Source organism: Gymnoscopelus braueri, assembly GCF_963280865.1.
Source record: "Gymnoscopelus braueri genome assembly, chromosome: 15".
Classification (NCBI taxonomy): Eukaryota; Metazoa; Chordata; class Actinopteri; order Myctophiformes; family Myctophidae; genus Gymnoscopelus; species Gymnoscopelus braueri.
The window spans coordinates 50,480,332-50,492,831 of NC_137620.1; the positions used below are offsets into that span (position 1 = coordinate 50,480,332).

The 12,500-nt window shown below is 42.7% G+C and overlaps 1 protein-coding gene across 1 annotated transcript in view; it reads left to right on the forward strand.

The window, feature by feature from the left end:
- The first annotated feature begins 10,481 nt into the window (after window positions 1-10,481).
- The window catches only part of corin (corin, serine peptidase), a 43,561-nt gene continuing 41,542 nt past the window's right edge, over window positions 10,482-12,500 (forward strand). The window contains 1 exon segment of the mRNA XM_080452036.1: window positions 10,482-10,618. The gene's annotated coding sequence lies outside the window, so the exon portion shown is untranslated.

A 12,500-nucleotide genomic window follows, 5' to 3' on the forward strand; every position in this document is an offset into this window, starting at 1 on the left:
CATGCACCAGTGGTGGAAAAAGTACTGAAAATTGACTTAAAAGTAGGTTACTCATTATGCAGAATGTCCCATTTCACAAGTTTTCAAATGTTTAAAAATGTATAAAAGATCTTTTGAAAATAGCAGATCTACAAGCTCACAATGCGTCACATCGCGACGCATAGTGAGCTTGTAGATCTGCTATTTTCAAACGGCCAAAATGTATATAGGGCTGAAGTGGTTAATGTATATGTTAATAATAATCAAAATCTACAAAGTAACTAGTAACTAAAGATTTCAAATAATTGTAGTGGAGTAAAAGTACAATATTTGGATCTGAGATGTAGTGGAGTAGAAGTAAAAGAGCTGAAAATTGGAAATACTCCAGTAAAGTAGAAATACCTGAAAATTGTACTTAAGTACAGTACTTGAGTAAATGTACTTACTTTACTTTACCACACTGAAAAGCACACGCGTTAGAAATTGATTTACAACTCTAGAACGTTGAGTTCAAAATGCCACTAATAGCGATACTGTCCCAAAACAATACTAGTTGTAATATTAGAATATTTATCTGAAAATTGATCGTTCAAATACATTGGTTCTGATTGGCAGATAATAGTCCCATAAAGTGCTCTATAAACATAAACCTGATCGTTGCACCGACATCTTGTTTACTATATTCACCCTGATGTTTGATTGGATACTTGTGTTTGATTGATTGATTGAATACTTTACTCTGCAAAAATTGCAAACAGCAAGTAAGTACAGTGAAAGACTTCAGCTTCAAAGGTGTGTGTGTGCGCACGTGTGTGTGTGTTTGTGTGTGTGTGTGTGTGTGTGTGTGTGTGTGTGTGTGTGTGTGTGTGTGTGTGCGTCTGCGTGCATGCGTCAGTGAACGCCCCCCCCCCCCCCAGATTGCTTGGATCATGACGCAACTCCCCTTATTCATTTTATTTTAGTCGACTAAATTGATTTGCAATTGATTTAGTCGACTAAAACGTATTTTGTCCTTGATGCCGTTGTAACTGGTTTTGTAGAGCGGGGCCACCGAATAGCCGATCTACTTCTAGATGAGCTGCTGTTGGAGCGCGACTCGCGTCACGACCTGGACGACCAAGCATGAAATGACTGCTCTTGGTTCTACTGGATCTCTTCTCCATTATAGTCTAGTTTTTATTTGTCGACAAAATTGTCAACATATGTGTCATAGTTCTAGTCATCGTTTTGTCTCTTAGATTTGTTTAGTTGTCGTCGGTGAACATTTGTCGTCATAGTTTTAGTCGACAGACTTAACACAGCTTCTAAACACAGTATTTACTAAACCACACATTTGGTCCTGAACTCAAACACAAATCGCTACGCGTTATCTTTGGCATCATGTGATCAAGATCATCAGATGTTGTCATATTCCATTCTGATTGGCTACCATTTGCGTCAGGGCCGGATTAACCCTTCGTGGTGCCCTGTGCTACGACCCGTTTCGGTGCCCCACAGGAAAAAGCGTACGCATCACGCCAAACGCACACAAAGGTGTACGTTTTAGCGCTCCTTCAGCATTTTCGGCGCTTTTCGGTGATAGTTCTGTCTTCTTTAATTTTCTCCGTGCCGTTTGGTGCCCTGCGCTTCAGCACCTAAAACACTAACGTTAAGCTGGCACTGCGCTGCGTTCACTCCGCCCCCACATTGAGGAGGAGGAGGAGGCGGCCTGGGAAACAGAAGGCCACAGGTTCGAACCCCGGCAATGTGTCCAGGCGTCCCTGAGCAAGACACTTAAACCCCTAACCGCTCCTTACCTGCGCTCAAGTCTGACCACCTGAGCAGCAATCAGCTCGGTAAAGCTGAAAACTGAATTTCCCCCGCGGCATGAAATCGGTCAGATTTTAGTGTATTCATTTATTTATTTACTTTAGGACCAAAGGAGCAACAAACAGACCATAACATAGCCCACTGTTTCAGTTACACCAAGTTCGGGTCGCGGGCGCGAGTGTCTCTTCCCTACCCGCTCACTGCTACTTGGCCACGCCCCCTTCTGTGACGCCTATCGGTACATTAACTCGAACGGCGCTGAGTGGGCTCTAGTGGCACGTTCGGCACGGTGACTCGCTCGCCTGGCGGCTCGCTCGGCGGTGCCTCTCGTTGCTCAAGTCCACTAGAGACGGCGTGCCTCCGACGTTGTTACTGTTTTTTGCCTAAACTAGAACTACTGCTGTAGTCTGTCCTCACCCAGGCTGCACCAACACTCCTGATTTGGTGTATAGAGGGGCGGGTGTATAGAGGCGCAGAGAGATTGCGCCTGATCCCATTGGTTCACCGATCTGTCCGTCAACCCCCGCCCCGTTAACACAACATTACGAGCGACGCCCACTGCACTCTGGTTGGTTGGGAAATGAAACACTTCCTATACCGGGTACACCGACGCGCTCCTCCAGGCTTTTATTTTTTAGCAAAACTAAACAATAAAAGTCTGGAGATGGAGGCTATTTCTCACCAAACGCGCCGAGTGGTCCGCCTCGCTGGGGGCGACACAAACTATGCCTAAACCTATAACTTTAATCCTAATTAATTTAGACACTTCAGCTCAGGATTAACCATTCACCATTTATTGCAATGATATTGCATTCAGTTTGGAGGTGTGTCTCTGTTACTGTGATATTACAGATTACCTGTGATATTACAGATTACCTGTGATGTTACAGATTACCTGTGATATTACAGATTACCTGTGATATTACAGATTACCTGTGATATTACAGATTACCTGTGATATTACAGATTACCTGTGATGTTACAGATTACCTGTGATATTACAGATTACCTGTGATGTTACAGATTACCTGTGATATTACAGATCTGTGGATCCGGATCCACAGATCTAGTCCGGGTTTTCTTCCTAAGAAGAATAAAAGAGTGAGCTTGTAGATCTGCTATTTTTGAATACTCCAAAGTATATGGTTTTAAGTGGTTACACAGATATGCGTTCCCGGTTTAAATGGGTCAGAGTTGATAAAGCTTGTAGTTTGGAGGAATGCACATGCTGTGCTCTCTCTCTCTCTCTCTCTCTCTCTCTCTCCCTCTCTCTCTCTCATGCTGGCTCTCATGCTTTCTCTCTCATGCCGGCTCTAACAGCCTGTTATGTTATATGATGATGTAAGAGGATGTTTTATGATGTAACAGGATTTGGTACAACTCGATGGAATGCTAATAATAATAATGGAATGTTGTAATTTATAACAGGAAGGGGTTATTGAACCAAACTTCAAATACAAGAAGCATGTAAAACCTTTCATATACAGTATGTAGGTCTACTGTTGAGGAATTCACTCATTCTGTGGTTTAGAGAGAGAGAGAAATAGAGAGATTTGATTTTTATTCATAAGAATGTTTGCTACATTAGTTCTTTCAAACAGTTCATTTCAAAGTACAATACAACGCCACAATAAAACGTATTTAGAGCAACACAACTACTAAAGTGATTCCCATTTTGTTAACAGAAAAAGGTACGCCTTCATAATCCCATATATCTATGAACACATCCAAGAGAGAATGAGACAGAGGGAGATAGACATCCAGACAGACAGACAGACAGACAGAGTGAGACAGAGTGAGACAGACAGACAGACAGACAGAGTGAGACAGAAACAGACAGACAGACAGACAGACAGACAGACAGACAGACAGACAGACAGAGTGAGACAGAAACAGACAGACAGACAGACAGACAGACAGACAGACAGACAAACAGACAGACCGAGTGAAACAGGGTGAAACTGAGTGCAACTGAGTGAGTCAGACAGACAGAGAGACAGACAGACAGACAGACAGACAGACAGACAGACAGACAGATAGAGTGAGACAGACAGATAGAGACAGACAGACAGAGTGAAACTGAGTGAGACAGAAAGAGACAGAGTGAAACAGCCAGACAGATATGCATAGACAGACAGACAGACAGACAGAGAGACACAGACAGACAGACAGACAGACAGACAGAGTCAGACAGACAGACAGACAGAGTCAGACAGACAGACAGACAGACACAGACAGACAGACAGACAGACAGACAGACAGACAGACAGAGTCAGACAGACAGACAGACAGACAGACAGACAGAGAGACATAGTGAGACAGAAACAGACAGACAGACAGACAGACAGACAGACAGACAGACATAGTGAGACAGAAACAGACAGACAGACAGACAGACAGACAGACAGAGAGACACAGACAGACAGACAGACAGACAGACAGACAGAATGAGACAGAAACAGACAGACAGACAGACAGACAGACAGACAGAGTGAGACAGAAACAGACAGACAGACAGACAGACAGACAGACAGACAGACAGACAGAGTGAGACAGAAACAGACAGACAGACAGACAGACAGACAGAGTGAGACAGAGACAGACAGACAGACAGACAGACAGACAGAGTGAGACAGAGACAGACAGACAGACAGACAGACAGACAGAGTGAGACAGAAACAGACAGACAGACAGACAGACAGACAGACAGACAGACAGTCTAAATAAAGACTACTAGAGTAGGTGTGAACGTCTCTTCTTCCTCATGGTTGATATGGTCTGTCAGATCTAAACCTCACATCTCCACGACTGTTGCTTTTCAGGATTCTAATACAGAAGTATCAAAAGAAGATCTACAAGCTGCTTGTAGATCTTTTGATGCTTTTGTGTGTGTGATCAAGTAGGGCATTAATTTATGGAAATAAAAACACTTTTTTTTTTAATGTGGTTTTAGTATTTAGAATACAACTCCATTTTATTGATTGATTGAATATTTCTTATTAGGGTTAGGGATAGGGTTAGGCATAAATGTAAAACAGCACAGGTACAGTAGGTACAGTAGGTACAATAGGTACAATAGGTACAGTAGGTACAGTAGGTACAGTAGGTACAGTAGGTACAATAGGTACAATAGGTACAGTTGGTACAGTTGGTACAGTAGGTACAGTAGGTACAGTTGGTACAGTAGGTACAGTCGGTACAGTCGGTACAGTCGGTAGAGTAGGTACAGTAGGTACAGTAGGTACAGTAGGTACAGTTGGTAGAGTAGGTAGAGTAGGTACAGTAGGTACAGTTGGTACAGTAGGTACAGTAGGTACAGTTGGTACAGTAGTTAGTTACAGTTGGTACAGTAGGTACAGTAGGTACAGTTGGTACAGTTGTTAACATGTCTAAAAGGTCTGTCCAAAAACCTCCTTGCGGTCTTGTTTCCATTGAGGTCCTTGGTATTCAATTCATAGATAAATAGTGGCACCTAACCTATAAGTTCAAATATCAACACAAAAATACAGGAATAATATCACAAACAGATATAAATATATGTACAAACAAAGAATACAGAGAAAAAAAGTGAGTTTTACGACAGTCATCTGAAAGGTTTTAGTTAAACTAAATTATAATAACTAGATCTACTGTTGATTTAGTCGACAAAAACTGTATTTTGTTGGGCCTTGATAATGCCGTCGAAAATAGCAGATCTACAAGCCGTCTACAAACTGACCGGTCAGTATAGGAGACTCCACCGGTCATCACATTATTGTCTCAGGAAATGCGACAAATACTAATAAATCTCCATGAATTCCAGGGTTCATAAGGTGTGTAATTGATAGAAAATAAGTAATTTTTTGGGGTGAACTATTCCTTTTAAGTGGTTAAATGAAAATACACATGAATCCAACATAATAATAGAAAAGATAAACATGAATTGACTCAACACTGTCCATAGTGTCTATAAAGCTATCTATGAAATGTATGAAAACGTTTCATCTGCAACACAATGTTATACAATATATAGAGGGGGGTCCCTGCTTCATTTCTCTCAGCTAGGGGGTCCTTGGACCGAAAAACCTTGAAGACCCCTACTTAAAGTCCCTCTAGATGAATGTTTGTTTGTTTTTTACACATGATCTTTTCAATTAAGAAGCTGGATTTGTGTTAATGTGTATTTTCAGACATTTTACCCCTTAAACCCTCAATACTTTTACTTTTGGCTCCGTACTTGGACCTACTCACTCCTCCCGAAATTAGCAGATCTGGTGCGTTGTTGTGAGCTTGTAGATCAGTTATTCCCCCCTGGAATATAGGTTTGAAGTTCCCATCACACAAGGATCCCCCCCCCCCCCTGTAGTAACTCTGAGGACCCACTAGGGGTCCCTGTTTTACAGATTAGCAGGTTTAACTCATTCATTATTATATTTTCCACACTGTCTCACGCCCCCCCCCCCCCCCCCCCCACCTCCCAAAGCAAGAACACTTTGTTAGAGGTTTGGGTTGTTTAGTTACCTTGATGCCATGATGTAACTCCAGAGGAGGGCGATTAATCAGATATAATTGCTCCATTGATTAGAAATGTATCATTCAAAATATGCTTCTGATTGATCTAATTGATCTGATTAATCAATTTAAGGTTTAACTCAAAGTGTGTCAATTATTTTATCATTAAACATAACTGTTACATTAATTATTATATTTTCCACTTTGTCTCACGTTATCAGAACCAGAATCCATTTTATTGTCACTTCCACAATACACACTAGGGGAGCAAAATGCCGTTCTCCACAACTCATGGTGCTTCACACATTTAAAAACAATACACATTAAAGAGAGGCCAGGCCGTTAAAAAACATTAGACAGTAAGACAGGATGATAGGCTGAGAACATACTGTAGACAGTAAGACAGGATGATAGACTGAGAACATACTGTAGACAGTAAGACAGGATGATAGACTGAGAAGATACTGTAGACAGTAAGACAGGATGATAGACTGAGAACATACTGTAGACAGTAAGACAGGATGATAGACTGAGAAGATACTGTAGACAGTAAGACAGGATGATAGACTGAGAACATACTGTAGACAGTAAGACAGGATGAATCAGCAGTGTTAGGAGAGTAGAGTTAGACAGATATAAATAAAGACAGATAAACAGACACAGGCTATTAGGATAAAGGAGTTTTTTCCCTCACGATTGCATTAGTTCATATCAGTGGTTCTCAAACTTTTTTCATGTCAAGGACCCCCAAAATGATATGTATTTGGCCACAGACCCCCATCTCAAAATAGTTTGTTCCAGGGACCCCAGAAGCTAAGATTTGAGTTAAAAATGTTCGCTTTAAAATATATATATATTCAAAGGTTTGCAAATTTTTTTGCGCTATGAGCTTGTAGATCTGCCATTTTTGAATAGCCAAAGTATAAAAGGTTAAAGTGGTTAAAATTATTGTGAAGCTACATTAATACATTTAGCTGGGGACCCCCTGGAACCCCCCCAAGGACGTTTTCAGGCCAAGGACCCCTTAGCTGAGAGAGAGAGATGAAGCAAGGACCCCCTAGCTGAGAGAGAGATGAAGCAGGGACCCCCTAGCTGAGAGAGAGATGAAGCAGGGACCCCCTAGCTGAGAGAGAGATGAAGCAGGGACCCCCTAGCTGAGAGAGAGATGAAGCAGGGACCCCCCTCTATATTGTATAACGTTTTGTTTCAGATTAAACTTTTGTTTACTTGGTCTGCTCTTTTTTCCCCTCTACACCTACACCTCTTTGCCAAAAATAGCAGATGGCGTTGTGAGCTTTTCTGCTATTTTTGGCTAAAGTTTTCCTCAGGAAAAGGGATGCTATAGGTTCAAGTGGTTAAGGTAAAACATATAAATCATATCAAACAAAGATTTGGCGGACCCCCTGTAGTAACTCTGAGGACCCCCTAGGGTCCCGGACCCCCTGTTGAAGACTCCTGCAACCATACAGTATGGTGTTTATACAGTATGATACAGTATGGTGTTTGGTGATGTTCTGTAAGAATCAGCTTCCTTTGTTTGTTTATGTTGGTTTACAGGCTAAAAATATGGTTTTGCGTTTTGCCATACAATGTAAGTCAATGAGGAGCATATTTTAAATGATCAATTTGTGTGTGTGTGTGTGTGTGTGTGTGTGTGTGTGTGTGTGTGTGTGTGTGTGTGTGTGTGTGTGTGTGTGTGTGTGTGTGTGTGTGTGTGTTTTTTCCGGGAGACACTTGTGTCAGCCTGTTTTGTGCTAAAAATAACCTGCAATGTGCAACGGAAAATACCCTACACACACACACACACACACACACACACACACACACACACACACACACACACACACCACACTTACTTGACAGTAACTGACTTTCTGTTTGTGTATACTGGTGTGTGTGTCTGTCTGTCTGTGTGTGTGTGTGTGTGTGTGTGTGTGTGTGTGTGTGTGTGTGTGTGTGTGTGTGTGTGTGTGTGTGGGGGGGGGGGGGGGGGGGCGGTTGGGTGACACTCACGCAGTGACCAAATGCCAGAACAACTGCACACACACACACACACACACACACACACACACACACACACACACACACACACACACACACCACACACACACACACACACACACACACACATGCTCTCTAAAGATTTAGTCAGAAGAATGTTAATGTCCCAGCAGGTCCTGTCTTTTGTCTCTCTATCCCCCCCCCCCCCCTCTCTCTCTCTCTCTCTCTCTCTCTCTCTCTCTCTCTCTCTCTCTCTCTCTCTCTCTCCGTGTGTGTGTGTGTGTGTGTGTAGCCTATTTACAGTATCCTAAAATACACACGCACACGACACAAGTATATAGTAGGCTAGAGAGAGAGAGAGAGAGAGAGAGAGAGAGAGAGAGAGAGAGAGAGAGAGAGAGAGAGAGAGAGAGAGAGAGAGAGAGCGCACACACAGAGAGAGAGAGAGAGAGAGAGAGAGAGAGAGAGAGAGACATTAGTTAGACACACAGACAGATCTCTGCTCTCATTTGGACTACATATTCCTCGTGTGCGCGTGTGTCCGTCCGTCAGAAGGCTACGTGCGTGTGTTCGGTGTGTGCTGTGCGTGCGGTGCGTGTGTGTGTGTGTGTGAGTGTGTGCGTGCGTGCGTGTGTCACCTTGGAGCGCGTCATTATTAAAAAAAAGGACGAAATGCCTCCGTCGACCCTCGTTACCGGCTCGCAGAGCGCGTGACAGTGTGCGTGCGTGTGTGTGTGTGCGGGGAGAAGGCAGTGCGTGGTGGTTTTGGAGGTAAGGACGTTTTCTTTCTTTTTTTCAGTTGTTTTATAATAAATAATAAATAAATTATTTTACATGGTTGTTGCCAGGCAGAAAAAAACACCTTGCATGTCAACATTTCAACTTTTTTTTCCGTAGATTAATACTTCAACACGAGAGTGAAAATAACAGATCTACAAGATCTACAACATGCGTTGTATTTTCACTATACTTTATAAATGTAAAAATTATATTAATTATAAAAAAGGTAAAACATTTTAATTTACTGCTGGACAGTCACTAACTATAGTAAGTACATTTATCTATTAATGTATTTATAGTTTTTCACCCTGATACATTTTAAATAGAAATTATGGTCTAAATTATATAGAAATAGATCTATTTGGGGTCTGTCTGTCTGTCTGTCTGTCTGTCTGTCTGTCTGTCTGTCTGTCTGTCTATCATCAGTGTCTGTCTGTCATCAGTGTCTGTATGTCTTCACATTCTATATTCATCTTGTGTGTGTGTGTGTGTGTGTGTGTGTGTGTGTGTGTGTGTGTGTGTGTGTGTGTGTGTGTGTGTGTGTGTGTGTGTGTGTGTGTGTGTGTGTGTGTGTGTGTGTGTGTGTGTGTGTGTGTGTACGTGTACACTGGTATTACTATCCAGTGTCCATTGAGGCCTTGTGTTTGAATGATGGTCATCACTTCCTGGTGTCACTCAGTCATTCAATGAATGTCAATAATAATAATGTGGAAACACAAGCTGACAGAAATCACAAAAGTTCATATTATATTAGTCTGTCTACTGACTCTACAACATGTCCCTCTACACAGCTGATTATAATTAATAATCACAAAGGTTCATATTATATTAGTACATATACTGACTCTACAACATGTCCCTCTACACAGCTGATTATAATTAATAATCAATGGCTCTTAACACTTGCTCTTAGCTGTTAGTGATGGGTCCTTCTTGATCGATTCGTTCAAAAGAACCAGTTCATTTCCAGTGAGTGAGCCATAGCCGGCTGTTAGACCCCAGTCTAAATCCGGGTTGTAACTGGTCTAAAAGTTAGCTGTTCCCGCAGCAGACAGACAGCGGTGTGGTTCAGTGGTTGAGTTGTTTTTCTCTAGACCATAGCGCTACTAAACGGCGAACGTGAACGAATCATTTGAACGGATCATTGCTGTGAACATGAACAAGATCGTTCGTTCACTGAATTGAATGTTTTTTTCCCCACCACTATAGCAGTATAACTCCTGTCCTGTGTTTCATTCTGATTGGCTGCTGTTGCTTTTTCAAGTGTTTTTGACTGACAACAGTCAGTGATGTCCATGTGTGTGCTTGTAGATCTGCAATTTATTTCTGCTTTTTTTCATCCATTTTCAATGTTGTCCTAAAATTGTGTGTGTGTGTGTGTGCGTGTGCGTGTGTGTGTGCGTCTCTCTCCAGGCCCCCGGTTGCCGTGGCGAGGACAGTATGGGGGAGGCGTGTCCTGACAAGTTGGGATCGACCAATCACCTGCGACTTCTGCTGTACATCCTGCCTTCTGTCACCGTATTGGCCGCTCTGCTGCTGCTTGTTCTGGCCTTCACCGGTACACACACACACACACACACACACACACACACACACACACACACACACGCACACACACACACACACACGCACACACACGCACACGCACACACACCTACATACACACACACCTACATGCACGCACGCACACACACACACACACACACACACACACACACACACACACACACACACACACACACACACACACACCTACACACACACTTAACGTTGGGGGGAAAAGGAGAGATACATTTATTTTGTCCCGCCCTTGTTAACACATTGATTGCCTAGATCGAGTTAATTAGTTTTTCAAATCCATCGCTTGCGTGCCGCAATTCTGAAGAACGAGTTAACTCGTTCTTTGGAATTTTCATTGTTTAATCTGTGATCGCGCTGTTCTGTTTATTTTTCATCATAGGTTTCGTTTTCCACTTACTTCACACACACCGGGATCCGGTTTCATGATGCAGATTCCAGTTTCTCTTTCTTTTTTTTCCTGTCATTTTCGGCCAGAATAGGGAAAAACACGTTTTTTCACACGGTATGAAAAACGAACAGAGAGCTCCACTTCTATTTTCTATAGTCTGGGTGACGGACAGTCATCGTCGTCGTGTATCACATCGTACTTTAGGCCGATCGGCAATCTGCGAAAACGTCACATCCGGTTATATGACGTATGCACTGTTTGAGCCTGTTTGGGGGGGCGAGCGAGTCAGCGAGGTGATAAAGGTGTCTATTTGCTGCTCTCTGCTGGTGGATCTGTCGTATGCGTTTAAAACCGCAGTCAGACAATTTATTTGAATGAAAAAAAGAAAAAAAAGAAAGAAAAAAGCAAATCGCTGGCACAGGGGTGAGTACATTATGAATAAACTCTGGCAGTCAATGTGTTAATTCAGTGTCAGCTTCATCCAGGTGATGGCTGCTCAGATGGTTACAGGGAGCAGTCAGGTCTGTGTTCAGTGTCTTGCTCATGGACACTTGCTTTTGTTTGGCCTTGTTTCTGAACCGTAGTGACTTATTCAGGCTTGCTTTCAAGATTATGCTCAGGTGGTGAAACCGGTCGCTTCTTTCTTCTGGGCTTGTCTTCATAGACCTGGTCGCTTGTTTCACTCACATAATGTGGCAACACAGGACCAAAACAAAGCGCTGATAGCTGGTCGTGCCTGTAGTAGGCTCTGCTTTGCTTTGGAGTTTGGAACGATGGGTGGGAATTGAGATTATGGTATCTAGTTCAAATGTGCGTCGTCGGCGCCCGTAGCAGACGAGAGGTCCCTCTACAGAGCCCTTAGGAGTCCGCTTGGGTCCTGGTGTGTTGAAGTGTCCTTGAGCAACACATGATTAGCAGTCGGTGTCTTGCATGGTTTCCTCTCGTGTGTGTGTGTGTGTGTGTGTGTGTGTGTGTGTGTGTGTGTGTGTGTGTGTGTGTGTGTGTGTGTGTGTGTGTGTGTGTGTGTGTGTGTGTGTGTGTGTGTGTGTGTGTGTGAAGGAACTCTATAAAAGCACCATTTAACCATGTAATCATTGACCTCCACTTCCTGTGCTGTAATTCATGTAAATGAGTTAATTATTATGGTAATTAGTTGGCCAGCAATGAGCTGCTATTGGTAATTAGTTGGCCAGCAATGAGCTGCTATTCTAATAGACCGCCGAAGTCTGACGTCATTTACACATCCTTTGTTTGTCTACCTGGTTCGCAGTTTTCCACCCCCGTTCTGAATCCCATAGACGTATTTAATATCGCGTCAAATAAGAACTGTGTTCCAAAAATAAACAAATGACCACGGCGGTTTGACTCTTATGGATATGAAGCATCAACTGACGGTGAGAAAACGATAATGTTACTTCCGCCGAATTAGTTACATTTTCTCCAGAAACAGACTGTATCAAATATGAGTGAC